Genomic DNA, 25,576 nt, shown 5'->3' with positions numbered 1-25,576 from the left:
TTTGAGCACCATAGTCACCAAGCCTTACAACACGTTGACTTACTTGCTCACACCTGAACCTAGCATCAGTGGCTCCAGTAACATATAAAACTGAATGCCATAAGCAAGTAAGGAAATTCTATAAGACGATTCCAAACTCATGTAGTAGTTGTTATCTTTCCCTCTCCTTTTCCCAACCTTAGTCACAGAGGCATCTCCAGACTAGTCAGTTTGGTTTCTAACCAGATAGGCAGCTTCAGATCTCCTGAAAAAATAGGACTTCCACTCTCTTGAACAAAATTTTCTTCTCCTCTCTCTCTCAAGTGTGAGGCCCAGAAGAAAACATGAAGAGCTTCCAGTTGAAATTATGAGAAAATACTTTCACAATGTTTACAATTCTTGACCTTATTCTGTCAACAATAAATTTGTCTGAGGTTGAGGGAGAACAGGACAGAAGGATGTTCAGGAAAAAGAAAAAAAAAAGGTAGTGAGTAAAAACCAGCAAAGACCAATATGTGCTAAAAGGCAGGCACCATGTTAAGGGAAAAGTGGTGGACAGCCATGGAAAGAGGAAACACAGGCAACAAAGGCAAGCCAGAAAATCAGGGAACTGCATTCCAGAAGCAAAGAAGGTATTGGGCTAAGGGAGAATGAAAGCAAGTCAAACATCCTACAAAGCTATAGAATCACAGAATATGCTGAGTTGGAAAGGACCCATCAGGATCAATGAAGTCCAACTCCTAGCCCTGCACAGGACTATCCCCAAGAATCACACCATGTGTTTGAAGTGCTGTCCAAACACTTCTTGAACTCTGTCAGCCTGGCGCTGTGGCCAGATCCCTGGAGAGCTGTTCCAGTGCCCAGCCACCCTCTGGGTGCAGAACCTTTTCCTAATATCGAACCAAAACCCCTCCTACACAGCTTAATGCCTTTCTTTTGGGTCCTGTCACTGGTCACCACAGAGAAAAGATCAGCACCTTCTGCTTCCTTTTTTGAGGAAGTTCTAGACTGCAGTGAGGTCTCCCCTCAGTCTCTTCTCCAGAGAGAAGAGGTCTGTTGGCAACAGACCAGGTGACCTCAGCCACTCCACATACAGCTTCCCTCTAGATGATCATTCACCATCTCTGCAGTCCTCCTTTGGACATTCTCTGATACCTTTATATCCTTCTAATACTGTGGCACCCAGAACTGCCCCCAGCACTGGAGGTGAGGCCGCCGCAGAGCAGAGCGGGACAATCCCCTCCCTTGCCCTGCTGGCAATGCTGGGCCTGATGCCCCCCAGGACACGGCTAGGCCTCCTGCCAGCCAGGGCACGGCTCATTCATATTCAACTCACCATTGACCAGGACCCCCCATGTCCCTTCCTGCAGGGCTGCTTTCCAGTCATTCTCCAGTCTGTCCATACTTGATTGGCCCACTCCAGGTGCAAAACCTGGCACTCACCCTTGTTAAACTTCATATAGTTGATTATTGCCAAGGGGTCTTAGCTTGTCTAAATCTCTCTGCAGGGCCTTTTTGCAGTGAGATGCAGCTCACACAAACCTCCCATAATTAAAAGTTAATTATTTTTACTTTATTGAAAAAAATGAAAAAAAAAAATTATTGCATTAAGCCCTTCTTTGTCTTGTTGCCTTTGTCTTTGGCCTTCCTCAGAAGATCCAAATCCAGATGGGATTTGTCTTTTGTAAGTGCGTGCTTGGAAGACACATCTGTATTCCTTCCCTATTACCTGTTCTCAATTCCACTTTCTATATAATTCCTTTTCACGTTTGAGTCTTCTTAGGAAGTTTTTGTTCATCCATGCAGGCTTCCAAGCATTTTTGCTTGACTCCCTACTATTCTTATCCCCCTCTTTCTCCTCTGCTAGCCCCATCCCTTGCCCTACTCCCAATACCATTTGCAGATTGTCGTTGAACATAACTTAGCTCAAGCACAAATATGTGCTCTGCTGCCCGTGGTACCACAGAGAAGGTTGGGGGAACCTGGCAAAAGCTATCAAGAATTAAGAATGGAGTTGATGAACACACAAAGACCCCTGTAGCATGGGACTGGGTTTCTTCCAAGGGGGTGGGAGAGTAACTAATCTAAAAAAAAGTTGGTTTTTTTTTTTGGTTATTGTATTGAAAAAGTCAAATAACTATGGAGTTCAATTTAGATTTTAAAACTCTCCCTGGAAGCCAGCTGCAAGTACAAGTCTCACATTATCAGTACTTTAAGTCCTGCCAACACTTTCATCCCAGGGCAGACTGCAAAATGCTATGTAGCACTTGGGAGCAGTTCTTCACCTATAAGGAGGTATCTTTGGAGCTTTTCAAGATAATAGCAAATTGCTACACTTAAACCAGAGAAATTACACAATGTCACAGCTCTGATGGTCAATTAACTAAAAATGCAAACCATCATTTAGTAATATGGCATAGTAAAAAAATGCCAGTAGTTACTTCTGTTCTGTGTGATCATACTACAGACAAGTAAAATGAACTTGAAAGTAATATCCCATTTCCATTAGTCTACACTGAGTCATCTGAGAGGATGGGAGACAGGAAGCAAGGGAGAAAGGCAGATAATACTACCCTCCTTTTCAAGAAGTAATAACTAAATTCAGTAATTTGTAAAAGTTTGATACATCCATATGAGCCCATTTTCTCTTCATAGAAGAAAAGGCCTGGCCAAGGAGAGCCACTGCTTCTCAACACAAACCTTTGACAACTGCAGACTCAATATACAAGGAAAAAATTAACACTTTTGAAAATTTACTCACTTGTGAGAGTCATTTAGACATCTAGCCAGCTACTTCACAAGCCATTGATAATTTTTCATTAAGAAACTATTTAACAAGATGGTTAAGAAGTTGTGTCCAGAAACTGAGTGCTGGATGGAACATCTGTCCAACCCCAGTTCATATCCTTGCTATCACAGGTGACCATAAAATATGACCCCCTTCCTTAAATTGAGGCTTTTGAGTTTGAGTTAGAATACATAAAGTACAAGAAGACTTGACCTTAATAAAACAATCCAACAATGATACGAATTTATTGAATGCAAAGAAAATAATTTTTATCCTAAGATGGCAAGTGAAGCAGTGGTAATATTGCACAATGGAATGCATGACAAGTTATTCCAAGTACAACATGCTGTTAAACTTGCTTTGCAATACCAACAGTTGCACTATAACAGATGCATTATCTGGTATGGTGGAACTTCACTTAAAAAGTTACTGTCTGAAACAAAATATGCAATGCAACATAGTGCCAATTAGTTTTGCAACTTTTAAGACAAATAAGAGATTTTGTGGGTTTAGGGACTGATTCCATATACAGTTTCCATTACAAAGCCTCCCATAGTTTCTCTAAGAGCTCTTTTTGTTCCTCAATTTATCCTTTCATAGTCCACAGTTTGGGGAATTCCTCATAGTGCTTCAAGGCTTCCTGACAGAGCTCCTGGGCTACAGCAACGTTCCCAAGCACTCATTCCAACTTTACAGATTTCATGGAGACCCTTGCTGTGGGGGCACTGCTGTGAGCCTTTGCCTCCTTGCTCTTTCATAGTCATTGTTCTCTGACTCAAGCTTCATGGCAGCCAGCCAGATGTCCTCACTGTTGGGGTTGCCCTGGAAAACCAGGGCCAAGATGCTTCTGGCTGCTGGCACATCTCCTGCCCACCACTTAGATTTAGCTCCTGTGAGCCACAGCACATCTGCTTTGGGACAGTGAGCAACAGCTCTCTGCAAAAGAGCCTCCAAGGATTCTCTGGTCCCATGGTTCTTTTCAAAGTAGGCTGTTTGCAGCCACACATTCTTCTTGCTTGGGAAAACTTGCAAGAAAAAAGCATAAACGGCTCAGGTATGCTCCAGAGCACCGTGAATAACACAACTGTTTGCATCTTCATCCAGGTTGGTTTTCTTCTTCTTCTTCGATCCCAATCCCAATCCCAGCTCACATGATTGCCTGGCATGTGGACACACTTCCAGCTTTATCACATTGCTTGGCATCTTGTATCTAGTGTTCCCTGTAGAGTTCCACACTGTCAGACCCGAGATCTGACGGCTCTGTCAGTGACTTTCTTCACCATCTGGGTGTTCCATTGGCTTCTTCCAGTTTGGCAGCAATAATCCAGAAGTGACAATCCATCAGAATATTCCCCTGGGCTTTGTTAAGGACTTCGTGAGCATTCTCATGTCTCAGCCTTGCCAGTGCCAGCCATGGTTCAGCATTGGCTGGACAGCACTCCACAGCCCTGCTCAGCATGACCCTGGTATCCTCCGGTTGCTCCAGCTCCATAGTTGTTTTCCACAAGTGCACTGATTCTGGAACATGCTCAAGGGCTTTCCCAAGGACACGTTTCTTGGCACAGATATCAGTCTCCAGCTCTGCTATGCTGATATAAATCCAGAAAGACCATGGAAGGTGCTGGACAGCCTGGGCCACAACAGTCTTGGCTGCATCTCCAGGCTGAAGCTGAGCAGCTTCCAACCAAATACCTTCAGTCTTAGGGCACATCTCTGTTCCTTTCAAGATGTGGTTTCAAGCCACCTGGAGTTCACCAGTGACCTCCTCCAGTTGGGCTCATGCTATCCAGGCTGGTGAATGCTGAGGATTGGTCTCTTGGACAGATTTCAGGAATAAACAGGCTTTTTTCATATCATCAATATCTCCTCCATGTGTGGGAATCATGGAATTCAAGTCTGTCAAATATCCTTTCAGGTCCACTACAGTCTGGCCACTCACAGTCTGACACCTGGCTTAGTTTCATACCCATCAAGGTGCTCCTGGCTTGGCCAATCTTCTTCATCTCCAGTTCACCTGTCCCAGGTATCATCAAGCCTGGTGTCATTCCTCCTGGGTATGGCATATTCATTCCCCCTAGATATGGAGTATTCAATCCACCAAATTGTGTCTAGTATGGGTCCATGGAAGTATGATTCTCTCCTGACTGTAAATGCTTTGCAAAGAAGCTGTCAGGGACACGAGTCAGCTTCTCATACCGAGGATTCCTCTGATGCTTGCTCCTGGCATCACCAACTCTGGAATACTCAGCCACTCCTCCTCAGTAACCTCTGCTAACTTCTGTTTGAAGTCTGAGAACTGCTGCTGAATTTTAGGTTGTTCCATATGGTATTTTCCTATTTCCTCTTTTTCTTGTTGTTCCCTTCTCTCTTTTCTGCCTTCATCCATCCTCTTCTCCAAAGCCACATCAATAGTGTCACCCCCTCATCACCTTTTTCATGGGGGCCACTTGAGAACAGGCTCCCAGTGTAGCCATTGAAATCATCATAATTGGTGTCATTCAAGTTCTTATCTTCTTCATCAGCTGTTTGGTTCTGCTTCCTCTGGTCCCCCACAGTTCTCTTCCCCAGCAGGGCATGTTGGTCATCCACAGGGTCACTGGCACCACAAGCAGGGCTGATGTCAGAGTGGGTGGTGAAACCTGTGGCTCTGCAGCCCAACCCCAGCATGTAGCCCAGGATAAGCTTCTTTGGTGTTGTCCCAAGTCCCTAAAGCTCCCTCCTTACACATGGTCAGATTCAGGCAGGAATGCCCAGCACCTCCCCAGAGCAGGGAATTTCACAATGGAATGATGTAATCCTGTAAGTCACAGGATATTTTGGGGAGTCCTTGATAGCCTGGGTGGTTATAGCTGCCCAGTGGGGCTGTATGGCCCATTGGCAGAGAGGACCCCCTTAGGCTGGATGTAATTACCAGAGCTGAGTCAATTTGTGAGACAGAAACACTATCCTGTTCCCAAGGGTTTGCCTCTTTCCCTTATCAAACACCCAGCTTGCAGCCTTAGGGCTGGGTGTGCACTGGGCAGCTGCTGCAAACAACCCACTACTAACAGGAATCATGTAGATGGGAGTAGAATACATAGTTTGGTTACACCCCACAATGTAACCCACGACACCCAGAGCTGACAATACTCATGTTTGCCAACCAAAAAAAAAAAAAAAAAAAACCAAAAAAAACAAAAAAAAAAAAACAAAACAAAAAAAAAAAAAAAAAAAAAAACAAAACCAAACACCACACACACTAACCAGGAAAGGATAGTAATATTTCCGTGACACAAATTTCAATGATGAATAATAGAGACAGACTTTACAAAGTTTCTCTTTAGATATAATTATAAAGAAATAACAATAACTTTTAATATCTACCAGTGTAAATCCCAGGGATGAATCCCTGAAAATGTTTCATTTTTGAATTACATATATTGCTACAGTGGATCTCCTAGAGGGACAAAGCTCAGCAATACCCTATTTCAAAGTCATCCACAGTATTTTAACTAGGAGAAAAAAGCTTTCTAGAAATGAATTAAAACTTAAAACCATGAGTTCACCTTCATCTCTTTCTTAAGTTTAAATATGTCATGCACCAAAATTCTCATCTTCTTTGAAAGCACTGGAGTTTAGCCTCCCTTCATTTTCACTTTGAGATACTCACATGAAAGGGTTTGGGTCCATATTGGGACCAGTGTTATTTAATATCTTCACTAATGACATAGATGAAGGGATCAAGTGTACCCTCTGCAAATTTGCTGATGACACCAAGCTGAGTGGTGCAGCTGACATGCCTGAAGGACAGGATGCCATCCAGAGGGACCTGGACAAGCTCGAGAAGTGGCCCATGGGAATCTCATGGGGTTCAACAAGACCAAGTGCAAGGTGCTGCCCCTGGCCTGGGGCAACCCCCAGTATCCATCCAGGCTGGGGATGAAAGGATTGAGAGCAGCCCTGCCCAGAGGGACCTGGGGGTGCTGGTGGATGGGAGGCTGGACATGAGCCAGCCATGGGCACTCACAGCCCTGAGAGCCAAACGTGTCCTGGGCTGCACCAAGAGCAGCCTGGGCAGCAGGGCAGGGAGGTTTTGTCCCTCTGCTCTGCGGACAGAGACCCCACCTGGAACACAGCACCCAGCTCTAGGGTCCAGCATCGGAAGGACATGTACTGTGTCATTTCTGGTTTATGAGGCTTAATATTTAATGTATTTATAGAAACAGTATTCCTTCAATAACTTCATGACATCTATGGTTTTGTTCTCCTTTCTTTTCCTAGTTGTTTCTGAAGGTTTACCTGTTTTTCAGAGGACTGCTTAACACCTAACCACTATCTTCACACTATTGTCCCATGATCCTACAATTCTTATCCAGAATAATGTAATTTGTTTAGACTCACCATTACGCATGCATAGCTGCAGTTAATTTCTTCATGTGCATTGGTTTATACATATCAGCATGAAATACCATTATCATTTTATCACCCAAATAATCTATATTGCAAAATCCCTCCAGACTGCAAAATTTTTGGCAGTTCAACTAAATAACCTTTTTAATACATCATTTTTTCATCCCTCTTCCATGTCTTTCTCTCTTACCTGGAGAGTTAGATGCTCTTCCCCTATAAGTCTCAAAAATGGATGTTTTACCAGTTCTGCATGGCATACATAGCACACATGACAGATGTAGAACCATCACACAAATCACAATGACTGGAAAATCTGATGATAGCAAAACACTGAGCTAGATGGGGGCATGACATGACATTAAACAAGTTTCTATTTAGAAAATCTCAAGCAACCCCTGATTTAAGAATATTTTTAGTTCTCATGATAAAATATGAGAGGCAGCTGTAAGAATCATCTCCCCTCCTTCCAGCTCTATTTGTCTAAAAGGCTGCAACTACCTCACGGACAAGGGTTTCACTGCAGTCACCTGTACTTTTGTTCTTTACTAATCAAATTCGCATAGAATGATGACCAGCAAAAAAACATGTCAAATCTCAAAGTGCTGCAGTGCTGAGTCAAGCAGTCCCAGGAAACAAGCACCAGAAGTGCAGGTATTGCAGTAATTTTCATCTGTTCTTTGGTTAAATACAAAGGGTTGGTTTTGACCTATAAAACCCTTTGCAGTCTGGGTCACTACCCCCTTGCAGACTGCTTCTCTTGTCCTCTTTTATCTCAGTAATTCAGACAAGAGGTCTGCATTCACCTGGGCATTCTCACTGAAGGGCACTTGAGTCCAGAAACTGATAAAGCTTTAATGCATGTTGAGCAGCTTATCTATTTTCCCAGGACTTCTTAGGTGAGAAATAGAAAGAATCTCAGGAAGAGTGAGCTGCTGAAGATAAAAAACTTCAGAAAGGACAAGAGAAAAAAGCCTCTTCCACATACTATTAAAAATACTTCTACAAAATACAGTTAGTGGTGGTACAGCTGCTGCAGCTTAAATGTTCACAGAGCACCCATCCCCACAGAGTATTTCACCTAAGAGGGTTTTTCCCTCCCCAGACCATCTCCTTCTGTACCCCTAGAGCTGAACCCAGTTACAGTATGTTCTAAAATAGACCCCCTATTGTCCCATGATCTTATTAAGTAGAAGAACATGGATTTTCATGTGATGGAGCACAGTGGCTGCAGAGGGCTGGGACAGATTTATACATCAAGAGATTTATTCAAGAGCAAATATGTGGCCTATAAAAAAATACAAGAAGCCTCCAAAGCTTTCATGATTTTAAAAGGAGCAAAATATTGATTTCGGAGGGTGGAATGAATTTCCCTTACCTTTTTTCAGATTTCAATAATTTTTTTAAAGGAAATTTTAAAGGAAATATGCTGTTTCAGTCTACCAAATTTAAATTCAATGGAAACTTCTTTTGGTTAAATTACACAGAAAAAATATATGGAATAAACAATCTAGCTTCTATCTATCGCTCTTGTATCAAGCTGAAGAATCCTACTACTGAGGGAAGGGAAAAATTAAGGTCTACGACAAACAAGGGGAATGATTCCATAGAACTGACAGGCTGAAGGCTGTGAATGGACACATTCTTCCACTTAAATAACCGCTACAGGATTTACAGCACAATGTTTCAAGCCAAAAACTCTACAAAACACTTCATTTAGTGTTTTGTTTAATTTCATTTTTGCATGAGAGCTCTCTGTAGTACTGAGATGTGGGAGAGGCTTCCAAACAGTGAGAGAAATTTGGGTAGAGATGGCCTCCCAAATGAGAGGCTCGTCACCTTTCCAGGGACTGAGGTGAGGCTGGCTGGCATTTCCCTGCATCCTCCTTGCCACCCCTTCCAAAGGTCTGGATGATGTTTGCTTTCTTCCAGTCTCTTGGACTGATTATTATGACCTTCCAAAGATCATGAGCAGCCTCCCCATGGTGTCCACCAGCTCTCTCTTCCTTTCATGGATGCACTAAACCCACTTGCAAAATCTTCTGGCGGGGGGGGGAACCCCAAACCTGGTACTACATTTAATTTGTGACTGATTTAACAGAAGATTACTATGAAAATTATTCTTACTGTTATAAAACAAAGTCAAATCCCCTTGAAGCAATAATTCTCACAATCTAAGATGTCCCATAACTATCTACATGAAGTTACAATGATAATAATGTACTCTTACCTTTTTTTCTAGAAAAAAAACAAATTCTCAAAAAATGAGACAACATGAGCCATACAACTCATGGACTAAACCATGTAGCAGTGAACACACTTTCTTAGAAACTTCTTGTAAGAAGCAGAGTCACTGATGCTTGATTATTCTGTTGTTCTTTCAAATAGTATGATGTCTTTTTAATTGATACTTAAAAATAAAATTAGCATTGCCCTAGCAGCTTAGTCATTAAAATAGGTCTTCACTCTACTAGACTCTTAATAGACATAAAAGCAATTTTTTTGTTCACAAAACCCCTTCCAGCATCAGGAGCAAAACAAAAGTTTTACCATAAAAACCAATAGTGCATTTAATTATGAATAGTAAGTGGGAAAAGAAGTTTAAAATAGGAGAAGCATGATAACATATAAATTATGATTCCCCTAGAGTGTTTCAAGGACAAACTGCAACCTAAACTTTAGCTGAGGAAAGGTTTGAAGGCCTCAGAAATGTAAATGCTGCAGAACACCTCTTTTGAGGTATGATTCCCAACAGAAGTGGGAAAGCCTTTAAGCATGAGGTACTTCAGCAAAAAATTATGGCTGCTGTCTGACAAAATTTTAAACAAAATTACTGAAAAAAACCCTTAAATGCTTTTAGAACTTATAATATTGAGGGCTTATATGTCTAATAGAATATCTGTCTATCCTCAGGAAAGGTTACAGAAAATATTTAAAATCTAAAAAGATAGTACTAGCAGAAACAATTACTAAAGCAATAAAAATTCAGACAAGAAGAATTCAAACAAAGATTCCACTGGAAGCCACAGTGGTATAAAAAAACCCAAGAAAAGATCACTTTAAAATGTCTTATGGCTGCCTTTGAATTTCATATGCTGAACACAGATCTGACCCTTCCAAAATAAACAGTTTCTATTTGAAAGTTGCAATACAAATACACATCTCATGCTCTACACTTGTACCAGGGGTGTTTATATTCCTGGGGAGTCTCATTAACCTGTGTGCAACCAGTATGTTGAGAGATAAACGTACCAAAGGCTGGTTGTTCTTTAACCACCCATGACAGCACGAACCACCAATTACAATACATGCACAGATGGCTAATTGGTTTTATCACAGTTTTCACAAGTCTGGGAAGGGGGACACCACCTTTCCTCATTTCTCTGAAGGTTAGTACAGCAGCACAGAACCACTTCACGTGTTGAGGCCCCTCAGGTCTTGTTGCCCAACTTGGTCAACCAAAAACCAAAAACTTGTAGTGTAGTTTACATGATAAGCTCAACACCCCTGATTAAATTTTATGTAGGTCTTCAGTACACACATTGATTTTATCTCTCAGTTACTTTTGAAATGCTAAGAAGATTGTCACATATGACAAATTCTAAACATTTGAGAACAGTACACAGTTTGTAAGACTTACAAATAATTTGTCAGGAATGGCAACACTGAAACCCCATTCAATAAATGCAAGAAACAGCTTCAAAGCTAAAGGTAAATTTTAACCAGGCATTGTGGCTCAAATCTATTGTATGTAACATTTCTTCCTCTAAAATATGTGATGATATAGATCTCTCCCACCTATATTGTTAACTACATCACAGGCTTCTGTAATTAAGTTTAAACAGTGACAGCAGTAACAGCTTCCATCCCAAAATCAGCTGTGTCTAAGTTCTGCATATCAGTGAGTTTCACACCTATTTGCTGAAACAGAACAGGGAGACTGAGAGATCTGAAGAGAGATCTGAAATCCCTAAAGGACCTCCAAATATTAGAGATCACCTCCTGCCACTGTCCTGGACTCTTGTCCCTCTCCCTAAAACTTGCTTCTGATTCTGCCTTTGCTCCTAGCCCTCCATACGCACAGACTCCAATGTGCTTTTCCAATATCTTCCTGAATCCTCCAAATTCCTTATTAGGATCCTTTCTCTTGGAGGATATTTCATATTCTGTGTTTCGTATATTATAAGCACTGAATATATTCAGGGGAAAAAAACAGTATCCTTGCCATCACAGTCTCCAGGTTATGGCCTGAATCCTGAGGGGATATGTCCAGGAGCAGTCTGACTCTGTCCCTTCCCAGATGGAAGTTCCTTTTTGTGCTTTAGCACATGCACAGGTAGGCATAGGTTCATTAAGGAATTGCAGTGTGTTTTTACAATAGGAAATCCTAGAAAAATTCAGTTATGCTTTAACAGGCCTCATTATGCATGAATTATGAGTATTTTCAGCATGCCAAGTTCAGGAAAAGCTGCATAAAATGAAAAAGCAGAAGAAAAATCTTCGGAATAAAATCTTGGGAATAAACTTTAAGTGTTTGAGAAAATGAGGATGTGTAATTTCTAAAATTACCAATCATTCCTACACCACCTTAACTTTCCTGAAAATTGGCATGTGAAAAGTGATGCTGCAAACAGTGTGGCTTGCAGAATGCACATGCTGTCAAGTCAGGAAAATAGTTCTGTCTGCCTCAACATGGACTCTGGGATGTACCTGTACTCCTTCATGCACATGCAGAACAGAATGCAAGCAGAACAATTTGGAATTTTTTTCAGAATAACAAATAAAGGGTGCCCTCCATCTCATCCTCAAAAGTTTATACTCATTTTTAGGCTGGGATATTTCTGCTTCAAACAAGCACTGAATCTAAAATGACTCAATTTTTTGATAGGCCTTATTGACCATGTATTTTTTAAAAACAGCTGGCAATTATGGGTCAAGCAATTCAAATCTATCTTTAAAAAGTACTGCTAAATAATGTTGGCTCACTGAGGACTGCTTATTAATAGGATTCCCAGAAAAGCTGCCAGAGTATTTACAGAGGCCTGACATAAATTCTTGTCCTATACTGGAATAGTTAGACCATCCTACTGGAGTAGTTAGACTATCCTTTTCTTATCCTTGTTCTTCCCTGCCAGTAGCAGATGCCTCATCACTAAAGAAATGGAGCAGTCTTTGCAGACTCATCATTCCCAGGATCATGCCAGGCCAGAGCACTGCCACTTCCCAAGCCATTTCAATGGAGATGAAGAAGTAAGAAATGCTCTTTCAGAAAACAGGGGGAGTTTAGTTCATGAGAGCACGTGCCAGCCTGGGAAATACAAGTTTCCAAGTTGGTGTGTTGTTTAATAGGATCTCAAACTTAAAGGGGTTTGGATGTGGGACTTGCTTGTGCTAAATTAATACTTTAGCCTCTCTTCTGACTCTGCCAACTGCGCTCCCCTAAAGCTCAACTTTGAGAGGGCAGGGGGCAAGCTATCATTGAATATTAAACTGCATAATATGGCATAAACAGTAGCAAACCACACAGATCAAGTACATCCCTCAGGTCACTTTCAAGAAATATTAATTTACATTTTTTAATTGCTGCTTTTCATTTCAAACCCAGGTAATATAAACAACATTAAGCCTGCCCTTATCAAACAGATGTTCTTGAACCAAAATCTGAAGTAATAAAAAATGAATACCAATTAAAGGTATGAGGAAGCCGTATATTAGTACTAGAACAAAGTATCAAAATCTAAGAGGAGATTTCTAAAAACACAAGTTAAAACCAGACAATTAAAAAACCCCACTTCATTATATAAACATAAAGTCAAAAACCCACAAACCCAGATCTTCCTTTAGCAGAGGCAAATCCATGAAGATACATGAAACAGAACCATTAATACACACATAGTGTGAAAACAAAGACCACCACAAAATAAAGCCAACCCTCAAAAAACAACCAAAAAAACTCAAACACATAAGAATTTATATCTAAAGTACTACATGCATTCCCTTAATCACATGTTATATATAACTGGCATGCTTTAATTCATGTAAATCCTTTCTGAACTAACCCAGATGTCAATGTAAGTTTGGCATGAGTCCAACTAGCATATTAATATGATAAAAAATTTTGACTACTCCCCTTATTCTTAAAGTAAACAATTATAACAAGGGAAAAGGTAGGGTGGTGCACAGTTACCTGGTAATTTGCAGTGCAATGTGTCACAATAATAAAGTGTCTTTAGAGCAGAACCAAGTAGTAGAAAAAGGGCTTTTCCTTAGACTCTCTCATGAAGACCTTTATACTTAAAACATCAGAAATAAAGTGCTCTTTCATAAGAAGGTGCCAAACTTTAATCTTGGCAAAGGTTCATTTCATTGTTTTTGACCAAAAGGCTAAAAAAACTACATGAATCCAAAAAACACATTAGAAAGGATAAAACCTCTTTGTGCTATGGGAGCAAAAGAATGCAAGCAATACTGAAGAGCTTTTGTCTGACTTCATCTTTGTATTTTCAAGGCCATCCTCCCTAATGCCCTAACATCTGAATATCTTCAAGATGTGCTAAGAAATCTATCTTCAAAATCCACTGAGAAAAATACTAATTTCTTTATCTATCAGATGGAAAATGAAGGCTCAGATGTTTAATAACTTGCTAAAAGCATCACAGCACTTTCTCTGCCAGAAGAAACAGTATTTGAATACAGGTTGAGGTTTAAAGTACTGTGAAATCTAATGGATTCATTTAGTCCTGGCCTTTTATACAAATTTTATACTGCTATCAAATTCCAATGAGAAGATTTCCTTCCATGTCACATTAATGTCTTCCACTCAATAGAACAACCTTAGGGTTTTAAGGTTTGCTGTTAAACTATTACTTTGGCTTAACACCAGCATCAGCAATTAGTATTAAAGACATGGAATAAAATTAGATCTGAGGCATTGTGCACTATACCATAAACATGTCATCTTTGCTACCTCCTTGCACATCTCCCTTCCAAAAGCATTGCCTTCACTCACTGCAATCCATCAAGATATGCTTCTATCATAACATTCCCTCTAAAAAAGAAATAATGTTTCTTAGTAAGTGCTGAACTGCAACTGATCGCAAAGCAGCCATGACTATAGAACACTAGCAATGTTTTAAAAGCCATAGAATTCACTCATGCCACAACTAGAGCAAACACTTCAAACCAAACCTGCTGTAATTCACTCAGCTTAATGGGAAAAGTAATGCCATTATGGAAATGCATGGACATTGCATGTAGTGCAAGGTCAGTCAGCATTCATCTCCATAATGTCTTGGCTCCTTGTAGGCATTCTTAAAACACATTTCATATAGTGTATTTTTAAAAATTTGTACCAGAAAAATTTCAGGGTTGTGATAGAGAACAAAAATACAGAAAGAATCTTCTTAAATTTAATTCAGTCTATGAGCTTCCTGGCTCCCTACTCAAGTGCATCCCTAACTGGACACACCTACAGACTCAGACACACGAACATTTGCAGACCACCATGACCCAGCCAGCTCAGAGGCTCACACTACCCTGGTTCCACACCACCTGTGTCACCTGTGCTCACTGACCCAACCACCACTGCTCCAAAAGTGCTGGAGCACATTTTGCATGCGTGATACCAAAATGCTGAAGCAGTTTTAGAGCAGGCAGTTCTAAAGTATGGCCTCCCAAGCTTAAGCATTATAAACCTACATCCCACAGTCAATTAAATTTAGGTAATTTCAACCTTAATTCCTCTATCATATTTCATGTTTAAACATGTAGTGAAAAAACCTTTATCTGCTCTCACAGTTAACACTGCCCTTTCTCCCAAAATTTTCAGTAGAACATGAACATTGCCTGACTTAAAGTCACCGAAAATTTAGCTTAACCTTCATGAGCAGCAACTGCAGGAAAAAGGCTCCAAAGAAAGGCACTGACAAACCCAGATAGAAGTAACATTTTCATGGTTACTAATGACAGTCAGAAATCAGCAGAAATGCATTTCATTGAGCTCCCAAGAATTAGCATTAGTGGATCAGCATTAATACAGGCAATAAATTTGCAAAGTGTAATGAGGTTTCAGAAGACAAATAGGAAAGCCAATGCATATGACCCCAGGCTTTGTTTCACCTCCCTCACAACTGTAAAAGTCATGACTTTACTTATCAGTGTACATTTTATATAACCTGCATGGTAGACTCAGTTCTTAGGGAGAAGAGGGTTGTGTTTTCTTTTTTTAAATTGCTTTTATTCACGTAAGGTTTCTTGTTTTTACACAAACAGAAACACAGATCAGACACAGTTACATGAGAAGAAAAAAGGTCATCATGGGAAAACATTTTGCAGTAAGTACATGATTTTGTTGAAAAATGGCAGCATTGAATGAATATCATTAAAAGTGTTTTCTTTACTTTGTGCTATAAAAAGAAAATTACCTCCAAATGCAAATTTGGTGACCTGTTCTCAGACCCATCAGATGCTGGCTTCTTTGATGAGCTGCGTGTCCTCAACTAGGCCTTTATTTACAGAATATTATTAGATTTAAGATTTAAGCCCACAATCTCTATGTAGGATTTTTTTACCTTCAACAATACAAGTCACTGGCAGATACAGAAGTTTGTCCTCCTTATTTCCATAGAGAAAATTAACTATAATCATCCCTTTTAATCAAGCAGAAAAACTTATTTTAGAACTTATAGTAAGTCTGTGCCAAAGGATTGTCCTTACATGGCTATATAGTATCAGTTATATTGGGTAATAAAAGAGCTGGTTTTGACTACCCAGAAGTGTTGTATTAAGTTTGCAATTTCTTTAAAGAAAGAAATTCACAATGATGAGCTTCAACAGTTACATATGTATTCATATTTTCAATTTATGTTTTACTGTTAAAAACTGAGCAATTGAGGTCTAGAAATTATTATTTATAGAATTATTTCCATAATTTCAAATTATTAATAGAAATAATTTCCATATCATTTGTCTTAAGCAGCATGTAGAAGGAAACTGGAACTAAAAAGGATTAAGATGTTTGAGTAAATAAAACATTTTAAATAGTATACAGGAAAACTCACAAAAATAAATTTCATCTTTTAACAAGTACATTATTGTCTGCAGTTATTAGTAATCCAAAAAGTCCCTCATTGTTATTTTTTGGGGACTGAAGAACTGGTACGCATCATTGCTCCAGGCTCATATCCACAGATACTCTGAAGATGAGAACAAAGCATCCTGATTTTCAGCTACCAGCTAGCTTCCAGTTTCTGAATGAACTAGTTACAGAATTTAAAAAACCCCATTTGTTGAAAATTTTAATTCTGCAGAGATAACTATTACTGTCAAAAACTGATTCAACATTGAAGAGGTTAGCAGTCTGGCTTGAAACTTCAGCATAAGAATACTTCTTACCCCGCCCAACTAAACTTTCAATTTTTTTTTTTCTCCCAGTCAAAACAATTCTGAATCATAGTGCTTTAAAGGTTATCATAACATTTAAAAATGTAAAATTTAGACCTGTTTTAACTTATTTGTCTTTAAAACGCTTTTCTACCATGCTATTTGCATAATGCTAGATCAGTTTAGTTGTATAAGTACATAAAATACTTTTCCGTGGCATGTTTTGATGCCACCAAAAATACAGAGAAAAATCTTCTACTGCTCCACTGATTTCACAGCAGTCCCAAATAAGCTACATTCTGCATTAATCATTTTGTCATATCAGAGCTTAGCCTTAAAACATTAGCTCAATTTTTCATAATCAGTTAATAATGGAGGTACAGAGACACTTCCCCTAACCACTGCAGCCAGACAAGTGCTTACCCTCCTGTCTGGCTCTGAAGCCCCTCTGTCCCTGCCCAGTGCTGCCAGCTGCTCTCAGCAGCACTCCAGCTGCTTCCCTGCTGCACAGCTGGCACAGCCAAACCCTCTGCTTGCCTTTCACCCACTCAAATGGCTTGCATCCCAGGGGAACAGGTGGATCCCAGTGGATCAGTGCATCCCTGTGCAGACAGGAAGTTTTCAAAGACCTCTGATACCTTGCAAGTCACTAATTCAAGTCACTTATGTAGTCTGCTCAAAAGCATGTTATTGAGACCCATCACTTGATAGGGCATGCCAGAGGAAAACCACAACAAACTGGGAACCCTTATTTAGTGAAATGGATTGACATGTGACAAGAACATTCTGCACTAGTCTGTAACACAGGGAAACAGATGGCAATAAAACTAGCAAAAAAAGTAGGATAGATTAAAAAGGGTTGAAGCAATTTTAGCAGATGTTTATTAAAGGAAAGCTCAAGGGACAAAAGCAGTGAAGGTAAAAATGCCAAAAATAATTTTTAAAAATAAATACATTTTAAAAAGGATGGCAACATTTTGGCAAGGAGAGGACTGATAGATGGATGCATTCAGGTTCTGAAGACCTCTGAAGCTAAGACTTTGAGGATTAAAGTCAAGCAGGAATGAAAAGGCTTTATCCTAAAACACACCCAATGCCAATTTCCTTGTTTCACTTGCAGAAAGATGCTGCAGTGTTGTATCAGAGAAATCAAAGCTCAGCACCATATGTATGAACTCTCTTTATCTGCAAGACTTAAAAGACTTCAAAACAGCCTAACTCACATAAAGGTGACATTATCAGACATTAGACAAAAGCCAGCCTGAGTGTAAGGCCTGCAGACTGCTGGGGAAAAACCAATGGCTGCCACAGAGCCCTATCAAATAAGGAAATTTCACTTTTAGATCAGAAAATGTGGACACCTGCTTTTCCATTATTTTTCTGAGTAAGAGAAAGGGAAAACAATGAACATTATTAAGTTTCTTTCCTTCATGAATATATTTAAGAGTCATTCTTCAATGAACAATTTTATATACTCTGAAGCTTTAAGAGATTTGCTTTAAGTAGACTCAGCAGGCAGAAGGGTCTTGCTGTCGATGCCAAAGAGGTTTTAACCTGTGTGAAAACAAGCCAGAAAGTCACTGTGGCCACAAAACACAACCAGCAAAGAAACTGCTCATATAAAAGGCCCAGAGGTTTTCACATTCATACATCAAAATTAACACTTTATTCCCTGGTAGTTAAAAGCTGAGGATGACACACTGCAAACATTTCATCAAAAGGCATTCTAAACACCTGTATAGTTTCTACTAGGTAGCAGGGACCTGAAGAAGAAAAATATCCTTTTTACTGATACACAGCCTTTAAAGCTGTGTAGTCAGCCACTTGCAAAATAAGTTTTGGCAAAAAAAAACAATACCACCCACAAGGCAAAACATTTGTCTAAATACAGAACCTGCATAAAAAGATTTTTATGCAATAGGAAAAAAAGATTCTTTTCTTCCAAATTTCCTCAATTTGCTCCACTGACCTTTCTTGAAATAGTTTTTGTATGATATATTATTATTAAACAACTTTCATTTTCGCATCAATCCCACAGCAGGCAATATTTTAAGAGTGCCCAATATAAAGCTTACTTAATCACCTAATTTCCAGTTGCACTCCTATAATACATCATTTATCCCAGTGGAAATCAGTATCACTGAATGGTCTACAATAATTACTCTCTAAGTAAGCACAGGAAAGGAAGTTATGAATATAATGTATTATTTGCTTACTTCTGTATATAAGGCCCTCTATGCACATCCCTGTATTGTGCATTGTGTACACACCACAAAACAGGGCTACATAAAGATAAGGCTACATATTTAAGAGCCTGCACTTGCAAGTATCATTTATGCTTACACATCTGCTTCTCAGAATAGTGGCCACACTATTGTTGAAGTCCTACACCACTTCACATGCTAATAAATCTGACATAGCACAATTTAGCTATTTACAAGGTAAATACATTCTAGGTTTCTTATTTTTATTTTATTCCACACATACATAACTATTAGTGCTCCATATCAGAGGCATGAACAGGTGGCTCTGAGCACGAGGCAGCCAAGGGTGGGCTGGGGGAGCAGCCTGCAGGGAGGCAGCCCACACCCCCTTGGGCTGCTCCTCTGCCCCACCACCACCAGGCTCACCTGCATCATAGTGCAGCTGACTCACAGGCAAATGGAGACAGAGTTACCCTTCCAGGCAAAGCAGAGCTGGGGATGGTTTGTGCAATGATAAATCTATGTGTCTTGCACAGACACAACCTAAAATGCCAACCTTTCAGTTTTTGTGCAATACTCCAAGAGCCTTTTGTGGAATACCTGAAAGCCACTGCTCATATTAATCAAAACAGAGATTAAGATCTCCAAAAATATTTGCTCAGGCATTCCAGAATCCTGCCCCAGAGTCTACTAAGAGTAACAGGGTCAGTGAAGCAAGTGTTCAGCCAAATGAGTAATGCTTGGAGTCAAGAAAACAGCTGGGCAGACACAGATGTTATCTAGGTTGCTCTTTTAGACAAACAAAACATTAAGGGCTCTGATTCATACTCTGCAATAAGCTCTGTCAGAACACCAGCTACTAGTGCTGAAGATCCAGGTGATGCTAGAAAGATCAGACAGCAAGGAAAAAAAAAAATCCAGCACACACACAATCATTTTCAAAGGCACATACACCTTTGATATCAGGCATTTACGTAACAGCTTCTCTGCACCAAAAATAAAGTCAGCACCGATTTTCCCAGAATCTTAGCCAACTTCCCCTCCAAGGACAAGAACAGGGAATGCTGTCAAACATTGAACCCTACAGTTTTCATTAGTACTGTGATCCTGCATTAGCACCTGGCATCCTAAACAGTTCATGGCAACCACAGTGCCTCTAACAAACTCTGGCTATAGGAAAAAGACTGAGGCATGCTGCAAAACAGTTTCTGGAGTTTCTAGGTAATAATGTGGTGAGGTGCATAAGCAGATTATCAATCATGTTACAAATGTGGAAATGCCTTCACTGTACTTGAAAACACCACAAGAAATGTAAACTTCATTTTCTATCAGGAGCAGAGCATCAGGGGAAAAGAAACACACTTGAAAGAAACTAAAAATATTTTAACTTCTAGAGGAAATAGTGAAAGGATATTTTTTCCTCTTTCAAGCATTTCCAGACAGCCTGAAGTAAGAATTCATGCTTGCAAAGTAGACAACTAAGTACTGACCTGTTCCTTTTGGGTGACATGAAACCCCTTAGAAATGGAGACTGCAAAAGGTCCCTGATGACCAAAGATTGTACTCTTCTTCAGGAAAAGACCAAAAGGACAATCAAGGAACTACAAATTAATCACTTAGGTCCTTGGAAAAATCACAAAGCAAATCCTCTTGGAGCACATTTCCAGGCACAAAAATGGGGTAGTGACTGGCAACAGACGGCATGGATTCGGCAGGGGTAAATCTTGCCAGAATAACAAGATGGTCTTCTCTGCTACAAATCTTGAATGGATTTCTGGACAACATCAGAGTGATGAACATCACTCACTTTAACTAGGTTTTGACAGTCTCACACAGCATTTCTGCATTCAAGTTAAAATGTTACATTCTGGATGGGTAGACAACTAACTGGACTAAAAATGTTTAGCAAGCTGTGCCAATGGGTTGTACTGTCCCTGCAAGCTGGCAACAAATGGGGTGCTGCAGGGGTCCATATGGTGACATGCCCTGTTTAATACCCCTATCAACAACCTGGAGGGGATCAGAGAGTGCACTCTCTGCAGCTGGTGGGGTGGGAGGTTGCTATCCAGGCCCGCTATCCAGAACGACCTGCACAGGCTGGAGAAATGCCCTGATGGAAACTTCATGCAGTTCAACAAGGACATAAAGTTCAGCATCTGGGAGTAAAGATGTCCCAAACACTGTCCCCTCCTTCCAATGCTGTGGATGAGTGCATGGGCCAGATCTGCAGACACAGCCCCGAGGAAGGTGGCAGACTGAGGCTCCACCAGTGCCCCACACCCACAGCAGCAGTAGGGGTCAGTAGCTGGAACAGGAGCTGGGCAAGTGACCCAGCACCTCTGCCGAGCACCTGTCAGACCACCAGAATGTCAAACCACCAGAATGTCAAACCACCAGAATGTCAGACATCTACATTACTGACACCAGTCTGGGGCCCTTCAGTACCAGACACTGACAACCTGACAACAGTTGAAAGGAGAGCACCCCAGGCTGGGGCTACAGAACTTGTCCTGCGAACGACACAGTCCAAGGTTTGCTTAGCCTGGAGAAGAGACATTTTCAGGAGAACAGCAGCTTCCCAGTACCCAGTATCTACAAGGAGGTTACGAAAAGATATATGAGCCCTTTATGATAACGTATAGTGGGAGGAAAAGGAACAACAAGCATAAACTTGCTTATGAAAGAGAGGACATAAGAACAAACTTTTCAACTCTGTTGACAGCCAAGGATTGGAACAGGTTATCCAGAGAGGTTGTGCAGTCTCCATCACTGGAGGCTTTCAAGATCATCTGGAAGAATCTCTGAGTAATCTGGTCTAATTTCATAGCTGATTGTGTTTTGTGGGGGCGGTTGTACAAGAGATTTCCTCAGGTCCCTCTTGATCTGAATTATCATACAATTCCATAGAATTCTTTCTACTGCTGCAAAAACTGTCCCTGCAGTAGGGTGCTTCTGGTAATTCACTGGAAGCTGAAAAGGCACAGTATTGAGTAAGATGGTGATGCTAACTGGACTACTCAGTCCAATTCATCTACTCACACTTGAAAGATTTCCAAATGCGAGTTGGAATCTAACAGGAAAAAAATCCCCACACTATTTCTTAGTTACTTAAATATATACATTTGTCTTGCTTAGAAAATCATAAAGCAGCTCTAATAATCCCTGTTTAGTTAAAATAGGATACACAACTTCTTATTTTGCTTTGTAAAAGGCTTCAACATCTACAAATGAAAGCCTTTGTGAGTCTGGTATCTTTCCTACATAATGAACAGAAACTGGCCAGCTCCCAAACAGCCTCACTGCAGAGGCCAGTCAGGGGAAATGAATGCAGGAGAGAGGGAAGGTCCCTTCCCACATGTGGAAGTACTGATTCAGAGATGCTCAACACTCAGCATTTCAAAAGAAGAAATGTAATATTTGCCTGTTCAAGCTGGAAATATAGGTCCTAAAAGAAGCACCTTTACTTTTGGAAGGAAAATTCCCAGCCTATTCAACTCACCATGATGAAATGCATGTTACACAACTGAGAAAGTTTTCATTTCATAGCATACAGGTTAGCCAGCTACTACACTTCCTAGAAGAGAACGAAACACGTAACTTTTGGCCTATGCTCTTAATGACAGGTAATTTTCATTCCCAGAGCAGGGTGATGTTTTATTAAAATTTTCCCCAAGGTAAAAATCAAGGTGTTGTTGTGTCAGCTTTTTATGCAGCAATTCAGCAGCTGAACATTTGCATTAATTGAGTATGATACTGGTGATGATTCTCCTCTGCAATCATTGGATATGCTCCGTTTCTCCTCCAGATGGTCTTCTCCCAAGTCCACAAAATTGTCTGGGAAGCTGATTACCTTTTACATATTGAAAGCTACCCTAACAGCAACTATAGTTTCCTAACATTTACAGAATATATAAAAAAATACTGGGATCCAGTTATTTTTATTGTATATTTTGGCATTTTGTTTTAGATTGGGGTTAGTTTTGGGTTTTGGGGTGTTTTGTTTTGAATTTTTGTTTGGGGTTTTTTTTCTTTTTTTTTTTTCTTTTAAGTATATCACCAGAATCAGGCTAATGAAATTATCAGTGATTGAAGAAAAATAAAGAAAGAAAAACACCAGGAGGAATCACATCCCAGGTCTCTATCTGGGCATATGCCTCTCTTGTTGGGGAGTGAAGAATGAAATTTCACACTACCTAAACATGCTGAGCATCACTCTGCTCCAGATGGAGGGAATAAAATCCCAGCACTGCAATGGTGGCAGACATCCATCCACTGGAATAAACTGCCCATTGTGACACGGGAGGTCAACAGACTGTTAAGGATTAACCCCAAAATTACCATCGAGAAACCTGAACAGAAACAAAGACAGGGTTACAGAAATTTCCAAAGCTCATCTGCACTTAGCTGCCTTTCCCTCTGTATGAAATCTGAATATTTTATCTGTTTGATGGGTTTTTCCCCACTCACCTATGTAACAGAGAAAACAACAGTTGACTAAAAAGCAATAGCTGGTCCCACTGAGGGTTATGTTTTCATTGCTGGTCAAAATCTAGAATTAGTTTTATAAACACTGTGTAATTGACCTGTGAGGTTCAATAGCTCAGAACATATTGAACAAAGAGCTTAGCAGTATCCAAGAAGGGATTGAACATAATGATTAATAGCCTCTGTAACTAGACTAAAAATTGGAAGAACCTCAGTCTTCATGCTCCAGGGCACAGACAACCAGCTGAGATCAAGCATAAATTTCTGCCCACTATATTACTGTGAAATTATGTGCACTGGGAATAGTTCACAGCTTTAGAGATTTGCAAGACTTTCGGTTTCTTCCACTTGATGGAAAGCATCTACATTCATCCCTAAACATCTTGGAAAGTAAGACTTTCTCAGGGAAGAGCTGCCTCAATTGAAACAGTTTCTGACAATTGTCCATCTCATCAGATGTTTAAACTTTTACAAATAGCTAATGCTCCACAATATCATTAGAAAACTCTCTCTGAAACTCCACTACTTTTCCTTGGTGATTGGGAAAAGCAGCCACACCACAGACAACCTCAGTCACCATCCCTCCACCCCAAAACACACACAGACAAACACAAAATAAAAAAATTCCAGCCAAATTCTTTTCTAATGAAAACTGGTTGCACCAGCTTTTCTAAATTATTCTGCTTTTATGAGCAAGAAGCTGATTTTTCAGTAAAAAATAATCAAGAACTTGAAATCTCTTCTAGGTTTCACTCAAAACCTACTTCTATTTATAAAGGACAAGGTTGTGTTCTACCCACATTTTTTTTCTCCAATTCATACTTTCATGGGCTGTATTTCTTATCTGAATTAGGCTTTCTGCCACAACTCTACATGGCATTCCCATAATGTGTTTTCCTTTTGTAAGGCATCACATTGGAGTTAGAGGCAGACTTGGCAGTCCAGGAAATAGATCCACTGTGCAGCAACTGCCTGTTAACTTGGGTTACTGCTGCACTGGCACTTCCAAATCCAGTAATTTGGGAAAATACTATCGTTCAGCCAGATTGTCTAAACAGGTAAGAATTCTCTCAGCTGTAGCATTTACACTGACTCTATGGTTCTTTTGATTTCCAACTTCAAACATTTACATATCTATTACTATTTTGAACAGTTATCCTTCCATATCCATCCTAATGCAATCAAATTTGCCATGGCTTGCCACAGAATTTTGCAGTTCCAGTAATATTTCATTCTTTACTAGTGGTCTCTGAAATCCTTCTTGCCTACCAGAATCTTCCACAAACTGAAGGATATTGCAACACATTGACCCATTCTAGCAATTTTGCTACTAACATAAACATTTGGTGTATGGGTTTCTCAACCTTATGACTTCAATAAAGATCAAGTTCTCAAAAAGTACATTCTTATTATGTAATAAATAAAAATATATATTTGAAAGACATATATTAAGACAATATATTTAATATAATGAGGTAAAAAAATAGAATTAAATGAATCATGGACAAAAAGTGGGCAGAGAGAACTTACATTACCATTAACATCTGAAAAACCAAAGTACCACCATATAACAAATGAGAAATTTTTCTTATGGCAACAAAGATACAACAAAAGCAGAGTAAGAATGTGGGTTTTTTCATGCAGTCAAAGACAAGGGCAAGTCACCCATTACCATTTGTTTGGAAATCTGGACAGGAACCTCCTTGATGCAAGTCAAGACTATATTAAATTGGCAAGATATTTTAATACTCCAATATGAAGAAGAAGCTGCAAAGCCTGAAGCCTGGGATATAGCACTTAAAATGTAAAGGGAAAATAAAAAAAATTTATTTGAATTCTTATAGAAATTCTAAGCAGGTGAGACAAAACATGGAAAACATGATAGAAATCAAACAGCATCTGTTACCATGCAGGAAAGCAGGACATGAGAAACAAGAAGTTGAAGGACAAATGTCTAACAATTTGATTTTTGGTTACTTAAGAGTCACACAGACGCTGAGGATGTCTGACACACCTTCATTCAGGTGAGGATAATAAGGTATCCTCACCTAAGGGTGGTGAAAAACAAAGTCTTAAGGGAGAACTGGAAGTATTGGTACAAAAAAATTGAGAGCTGCAGCAAGAGCCTCCCAAGGTTTAAATACACTTAATTGGAAGACAGATTGATACACAGGGCTCTGCAACTTCATCGTGCATCAGAAGTCACAAAACCAGCTGAACGCATCTTGTTCCCACTCTTCTTCCATGACATTTCAGTCAAAATCCATAATATCCATTCCATAGTTAAATCTCAGGGGGAAGAAAATATTAATTTTTTTTTTAATAGCCTTGTTTCAGAAGGGTCTAGCTCAAT

At 39.9% G+C, this 25,576-nt stretch overlaps 1 protein-coding gene and 1 pseudogene across 2 annotated transcripts in view; both read right to left on the bottom strand.

Moving 5' to 3' along the window:
- The window catches only part of CDK14 (cyclin dependent kinase 14), a 344,883-nt gene that overhangs the window by 278,776 nt on the left and 40,531 nt on the right, over nt 1-25,576 (bottom strand). The window lies entirely within an intron of this gene.
- Nucleotides 1,629-6,928, bottom strand: LOC136557828 (pre-mRNA-processing factor 6 pseudogene; annotated as a pseudogene).

This window comes from Molothrus aeneus, chromosome 1, assembly GCF_037042795.1.
Source record: "Molothrus aeneus isolate 106 chromosome 1, BPBGC_Maene_1.0, whole genome shotgun sequence".
Taxonomy (NCBI): Eukaryota; Metazoa; Chordata; class Aves; order Passeriformes; family Icteridae; genus Molothrus; species Molothrus aeneus.
Note: the sequence above shows the minus strand (reverse complement) of the source record. Positions and strands in the feature narration are given on the sequence as shown.